The following is an 8,269-nucleotide window of genomic DNA, read 5'->3' as shown; positions in this document are numbered from 1 at the left end:
ACCTCAAACTCCTCAAATGCCTACCCTCCAGATTTTATTTCCCTCACATAAAGCTCTCCTCCTCATATTTCTAGCAACCATCTTGTAGGTTCTTCTCCGATAGCTTCTCATCCCAGCCCCACTATACCACTTACTTCATCCCTCACAACTTCTACTCCAAATGCATCTTCCATTCCAAATCCATTACCACCTAATCCCACATCACAAACTCTCCTAGAAAATTCCTCCCACTCCATGGTCACTAGAAGAAAATATGGAATTTGCAAGCCCAATCCAAAATATGCAATGAATGTGGTATATGATTCTCATTTGATTGAACCCACCTGTTATAGCCAAGTGGTTAAACATATAGAATGGCGTCATGCTATGGGGGTTGAATTTAATGCCTTGCAACGGAATGGCACTTGGTCATTGGTCCTTCCTTGTTCAAATATGAACATATTCCCTAATAAGTGGGTGTTTAAAATCAAGAGAAAATCTGATGGCATTATTGAGCGCTATAAAGCTCGTATTGTAGCAAATGGTTTTCATCAACGATAAGGGCTTGATTATACAGAGACTTTTAGTTTGATTATGAAACACTCCACTATTCGCATTGTTCTTGTTTTAGCCATTCATCAAAAATGGCCTATCCGACAATTGCATGTTCATAATGCATTTCTCCATGGCCTATTATATGAGGAGGTGTATATACGTCAACCTTCTGGGTTCATTGATCCTAATTATCCACACCATGTCTGCAAGCTTCATAAGTCCTTCTATGGTTTAAAACAAGCTCCTCGACAATGCTTTTAGAGATTTTTTGATTATTTAGAGGAGCTTGGTTTTTGTGAGTCTAAGGCTAATTACTCCTTCACATTCTGTAAGGGTGCTTTGATCAATATTTTACTTATTTATGCTGATGATATTTTGATCACAGAGAATAGTTCATCTCATATTTTCAAGCTTATATAGAACCTTGGGAAATTGTTGTCTATGAAGGATTTAGGTCCTTTGCATTTTTTCCTTGTTCTTGAGGCAATATATAGCTTTGGTGTTTTGTACCTAACTCAAACAAAATATACCATGGATTTATTACATCGCACAAAGTTTCAGGATGTTAATCCTATTTCTTCTCCTGCTCACACTGAACAATAATTGAGTCTTTATGATGGTGATCCCCTTCCTAACCCTCTTGAATGTCGAAGTGTTGTTGGGGTGTTACAATATTTGACACTCACTTGTCCGGATATCTCTTTTGCAGTAAATCAAGTGTGTCAATTCATGCATCAGCCTACAACAACTCACTGGATTGCTATGAAAAGAATATTGCGTTATTTGAAGAACACTCCTGCTCATGGTCTCTTTTATCAACCTGGTTCTTTACGTTTAGAAGCCTATTCAGATGCTAATTATGTTGAAAACCCCGATGATCATCGCTCTACTAGTGGCTATTGTATTTATCTTGTATTTAATCCCATATCTTGGAGTGCCAAGAAACACCATACTGTATCTCCCTCAAGCACTAAAGCAGAATACTGTCAATTGGCATATACTACAACTGAGATTTCATGGTTTTGATCATTGTTCAAAGATTTGGGTGTCTCTCTATCAACACCGCTTATTTGGTGTGACAATATTAGTTCTATCTCTTTAGCTTCAAACTCGGTGTTTCATGCTTGCACTAAACATTTGGAAGTAGATTACCATTATGTGCGTGATAAGGTTGTTTGCAAGGAGCTTGATGTTAGATACATTTGTACTATAGATTAGGTGGTAGACGTTTCACCAAAGGGCTTTCTTTTGCCTGCTTCAAATTATTGACAAACAAGCTTATAATACGCTCTTGTCCCATTAGCTTGCGGGGGTGTGATAATTAGAAGATTGATGTGTCCAATTCAAAGTCAAATATTGCTAGCAAAGAGTCCAAACATATTGATATAAAAGAGTCCAATTCAAATTCTAATACTTGCCAAACATATGTCAACCAATATCACTCCCGTGATTATCTCCTCCCTAGCACATCCCTTGACTTTAGCTTTTATATAATTGTAATTTGCTGTAATTATAATCTCTACAATTTAGGGAAGTTTGTCTATAATGTTTTAGTATTAATACAAAATGGTATACGCCTTACTGGGTGTGGTTTTTCAACCCAACATAAACTTTGTATTCTCTATTCCTTTAGTTAGTACTAACCACAACACTTTCCTTCACCAATATCTTTTGTTTCCTGTGACATTTTCTTTTTATGATATCTTTGGCCAACCATGCCACTCTCTTATGGTCTTCAGAATTGTTGCCGACAATCCACTATTCGTCATTGTCCATTGTTATTGTCAATGTTTGTCTTACATGCATATGCAATCCTTGAGCCACCGTTCTTCTGTTGGTATCCTTTAGTCATTGGTGCATTGTCCTCCACCCACAATAGTCATGTTTTGGCTTCCACCATCATTAATTAATAGTTGTCATTTACTATGATCTTTCTTTTGGTATCCTCTAGTCATTGGTGCATTGTCCTCCACCCACAATAGTCATCTTTTGGCTTCCACCATCATTAATTAATAATTGTTATTTACTATGATCTTGGGCATTTCAATTCATGTCAAGCTCAACCCATTCTACATCTAATTTGGTCATTTATGGCCATTGGTTAATTTCTTTCAGGAACTTACATTCCAAACTCATGACATCTTCAAACTTTCATCTTGAATTTGAGAAGGGATATTTGAATATATTAGGATGTTATTATAACTATGTAGTCAGTAGGTTTGTAGAATCCTATGAGCTACCATGGTTTTTAGGAGTATCATTCTAAGGGTCTGATTGAATATCGCTTATTGCTGAAGACTGAAAACACTGTAGTAAAATAATTTTTAAATGTATGAATAGTATTGTGGGACCTAATTTTAAAGTTGTTTTTCTAGAAAAAAGTACTTGCAGGTGCCCTAAATAGTACACGGGACCCACGAAAAACGCTGGATGTGGCCGCTATCCAAACATACACTAAGTCTATTGTATTTCTATATGTATTCCTTACATTCAATTTATTGTAAGCTACAATTCAAAATAGTTATAATGTAGCTATTGGTTTTTTTTTTTTTTTTTTTTTAATTTAATTTTTTATAATATGAACGTCGGTCATCAGACCAAGACACTTTTACTCTCTTATTTATGCCTTGTCTCTACATTATTTTATTTTCTTCTTTTTATATTAAAAAATAACTTCATATTACATAAGCCATTATTAGAAGTTCAAAGAAGTTTCTTTTCTTTCTATATCATTTTATTTTCTTCTTTTTGTTTTAACAAAAAACTTAATATTACACCACCCGCTATTAAGGCATCCAAGAAGTCAGGCATATCCTCCAGCCAAATACTTTCATTGTTTATGTTTCCCACCAATCTAGCCAATCCGCTTGCAATTCTATTACTGTTTGGCAGTGGGTTGGTGATACCTCATTTCCTAAGTATTCATTAGTCTATTTTTTTATTTTTTATTTTTTATTTTTTTGAGGAGGCCAAAATGCTTGACAAATCTTGTAGCAGGTCTAGTTGTACTTGTACCGCCCCATCCTATAATCCTATTTATCTGTCTGGTTAAATGAGAGGGGACCATTTTCCTACTAAAATTGAGAAAAATTTTAGAAAAAGAAAGAATGAATAAATAGCACACCACCAACAAATAGATTAAATGGATGACATATACACATTTATAAACATATTTTTATTATTATTACTGCACACACATTATTATACATCATCATGCACATCATTCATTTCATGTGTTAAACGTGAATATACTTAAAAAAATGTGAATATCACATATGAAATTATAGATATTGTATTTATGTGCGGAGTGTATATTAACAAATGTGTAAAAATATTTTTCATTTCATTTTTGGTAAAAAAAAAAGAAATTCATTATAACTCAAGCAAATTTGTTATAATAAGAAGTATCATTTTATCTCCCATTTGGGATTAGCCATTTGTTTCTTATTTGGTATCGAAATTGTTCACTCCTGTAATCCACTTTATCTATCTGTTACAGATGAAAAGTTTGTTGTTTGTAAGTCGAGCTGAAATAATGAAACCTTTACAAAGATTTTGTTGCTTATCATTATGTAATAGTACCCTCATCACATGCGTTTTGCATTTGCAATGACAATGAGGCTCTTTTTTTTTTTTTTTTGGGTCTAATGTACGTGAGATTAGGAATTAAGCAAACCAAAAATTTAAAAATAAATAAATAAAGAAAAGAAACCGGTGAGTCTTTTATTTTTTTTTAAAAAGTTGGAACGTGGTCTTGAGGTTGAGGGAAATATCAAAGTGGATTGAAAAGTTTTTTTTTTTTCTTTCTTAATTTTAATTTTTGGATAAGTTTGTTTTGAAAACGTGGATTAGTAGGAGAGTATTCTATTTTGTAGGCATTTTATATAAGTTGTAGATATATTTTTACTGGGTTGTCCTCAAGTTTTGTTCCTATTAAACGTAAGGTCTAAGAGTATTTCTGAACCACATAAAAGTCCAGTGCAAAGAGGAAAATCCTATTATAAATAGTGTAGATAGATAAAGAAAAAAACCTAAACCCCCCAAATGGAAAACATTTTTGTTGTTGTTGTTGGTTTATTTGCTGGGCTACATATAAATGACACGAGGGCTTGACTGAATTTTCTCAAAAATAATACTTAATAACACGTACGAGGGCTTTTCCTTTTTATTTTTCTAAGAGAAAAGATGAACTTTTTATTCATTTTTGACTGGGTTATCTACTGCTGGTACATTTAGCAAGAAAATGTTTACTTCCCCAATCCATACTTCTTCTTCATCTCAATCCATTGTGCATGTCTCGCCAACTCATGTGCTGTTGCCATGTTCTCTTTTCGACCTATGTGCGATAAATGCCAAAAACGAGGGCAATTTGATATAATTTATTGAGAAAATTCAATCTCGTGGGGGTTCAATAATCAACATTGCACCAACTTTTTATTTATTTATTAAATTTTTAAATGGCAAGAGACAATTGCATGGCTTAGATTCAATGCATTAGCCTTATGAAGTTGAAATTTCTAGGCATGAGATCGAATAGTCTTTTAGAAAACTACAAATCACCCACTAGGCCATCGATGCAGACCTAAGATTTCAAACTAGGGGGCTGAAGTATAAGAAGAAAAAAAAATCCAAATAGATATCCATATAATATAACAAACTATATATTAACCAAGATCAATACAAAAAATCATTGTTTCTTAATACATTAAGATGCAATCATCTACTAACAAAGACAAAAAAATACAAAATAATATTGTTTCTTAAAATTTTCAATTGTGCAAAAAAAAATTTATTTTCACAAACTAAAACTTAATTTTGCTACTTTAATATAGTATTTGAAATGTCTCATATAGTGGTGTTTTTGGTATTTGGTGTTCTAAATACTAAATATTTACCATTTAGAACACCTAATACTAGTACTCTAATACTGGGCTGACTGGGAATTTTTATTTTTTATTTCAAAATTTTGTTTTTGTTAAGTTTTTGAATTGGACGGTTGCTAGTTGGGCTAGACTAATTAAAAGGGAGGGAGTCTAAGTTTTTAGAAGAGTGAGGCACAATTATAGAAAAAAAAAAAAATATATATATATATATATATATAACTTTAAAAAAAAAAAATTTGTTTACTTTTTTCTTTGGGTTAGGGGGGCCCAAATTTTTTTTTTCTTTGGACCAGAGGGGGCCCGGGCTCCCTTGGCCCCCCCTGTAGGTCTGTCCTTGGATAGTAGGTGGTAAGGTTTGACAATTTGGAACGTTAACAGATTCCTACAAGCCAATTTGAAGGAATATTATCGTAGATTCAACATCATCAGCTTATACCAAAAATCCCTGTTGTTGAAGGCTGTTTTGGTTGTACGTGTTTTAAGGCGTTTGTTTTAGTGTAAAATATTTTTCGGGTGTAAAATATTTTCAATTTTTGGGAAAAGAAAATATTTTCAAGTGTTTGGCTGCATTATGAAAATTATTTTTGAAAATATTTTCAAGTGTTTGTTGCATTTTGAAAATGTCATTTTTCTACTAGTTTCTCACATTTTCTCAGCCATTTTCTCAGCTTCCAAACACATTTCATAATAGAAAATTTCAATATATAAACTTAAAAGAAACAAAAATCAAAACAAAACATTCGTTAAACTCAAAAATTTAGTCAAACGAAGAGAGGGAGGAAGAGAGAGTGATCGACAATTGAGGGAAAGAGAGAGGTAGATCGAGAAAGAGAGAGATCGAGCATGGGTGGGTCATGGGTGCGATCTCGGTGGTGCCTTATGCGGTACAATCTCAGTGGTGCTTCAAGCGGCACAATCTCATCGATGCTGGGATGTGATGAGACTGGTGCGATCTGGGGTTGGGGGCGATGGTGCGATCTGGGGTTGTGTGCTTCTAGCTCACTCGCTCTACTCTCTCGCTCTACTCTCTCTTCTTGCTCTTTCTCTCTCTCTTCTATTTTCCAAGTCTGGAAATCATTTGAAGGTAAAATAAAAACTGAAATGGTTTTACGGGTGAGAAGGCTTATTTTACAGTCAATGGGTAAAATAATTTCCGTTTGATCCAATTTTCTGTAGGTACCAAACACACAGGCTGGTGTAAAATAATCTCCTAAAATCTTTTTCAAGCGAAACAAACGCAGCCTTAGAGATTGATTAATTATGAGCTTGGAAAATTCCAGTGTAGAACTAGAACCATGCATCCTTTTAAGAATCTCTAAAAATCCCATGCCTTTTTTTTCTTATCCTTTGTATTTTCTGTCTGTCCAGCATCTTTTTAAAACTAATTCAATTGTTATCAGTCATTTTCTCTCTTTCTCTTATTTCTTTTTAATGTTTCAATAATTTCAAGCCAGAGAAGTAATGGAAGTATGACGTATATAGCTAGCGTGCCATTGCGTAAACAGTCCATCGATGTTGATGCACAAACTTTGACATTTTCTGATGCTGTTTTGTGAATTGTATTGAGCTTTCTAATTCAGTATTTTTGTGAAGTTCTCTCCATGTGAAGTAGCAGTGACTACTAGTGTTCAAATTTCCTCACCCAAGGAAAAAAAAAAAAAAATTTGTGCCGACAATTTTTGTAACTTGCACTAGTGTTAAAATCTACATCTCTCCTTCACTTATTGTAACAATTTATTAAAAAAATAGGTGTATTAGCTTTATATATATATACAAGACATGGCAAACAGGTTGCGGGTCAAAAATGGGTCATTTTAAGTCGGTTAAAAAGGGGTTTGGGTCAATCGGGTTTTGGATTGGATCAGGTTGATCCGTATTTTTCACATGATTTTTTTTTTTTAAAGAAAACAACATGTATTTGCCATTTAGAAAGTCATGCAACAAATTACTTGATGTAAAATATATTACTTTGAATTCACCTCTTATATTAAGAATGAATTACACATATTAATATTTATTCAATAATTTTAAAATTATACAAATCTTAACATTGCTATCTAAAACAAAATAACACAAAGATAAGTAAAACAAATACACAAGTTTTATTTTTACACAATATTAACATTTCAAAATATAAAACAAAATTACAAATGACTTATTGGATAATTCATTTGACAAAAAATAAAAACATATAAGAAATTGATAATCTTGAAAATTAATTTTATAATCTATTGTCAATTGTGGTTGACATTCTATTTCAATTTGAGATATATATTAAAGTTTGATTGTTTACTTATTTATACATGGTTTTTTTTTTTTTTTTTTCTGAATATCATATAATTGTCAAGCAACACACATTCTAGGAAATATCATAATTTATTTTGAAAAGCTGTTATTTTGGACATAAATTGTTAAAATATAGGTCTAAGCATTCATAATTTATGTTAATTTGATACTTTGGCTTCACTATTTTCACACTTATGAATGTTTCTCACACATGTCTACAATTTTAAATCTATGTTTTTAACTGTACTGTAACCAAATTATCTTGGCATGTATTTTACTATTTGATGTCTAAAAATCTTTACTCATTACAGAATGTTCAATCATTCATCTTTCAATTAATTTGTATATAGTTATGTAAATGTCTTAATTGTTTCCTTAAAGCTCACAACAAACAATTAAACCAATATTGTCTTAATTTTTTTTTTACCAAAAAAAAAAAGTTTTAAAAAATGGTTCAGGTTTAGGTTGGATCACAGGTCGGGTTGGGTTGACCCGCAAAAAACACGAGTCAGGTCACGAATCAACCCGTTTTTGCTTCGGGTCAAAAGAATCGAGTTCAAATCAGG

This window comes from Quercus robur, chromosome 2 (assembly GCF_932294415.1).
Source record: "Quercus robur chromosome 2, dhQueRobu3.1, whole genome shotgun sequence".
NCBI classification, from domain to species: Eukaryota; Viridiplantae; Streptophyta; class Magnoliopsida; order Fagales; family Fagaceae; genus Quercus; species Quercus robur.
The sequence above is the reverse complement of the archived record's forward strand: the minus strand, read 5'-3'. Positions refer to the sequence as shown.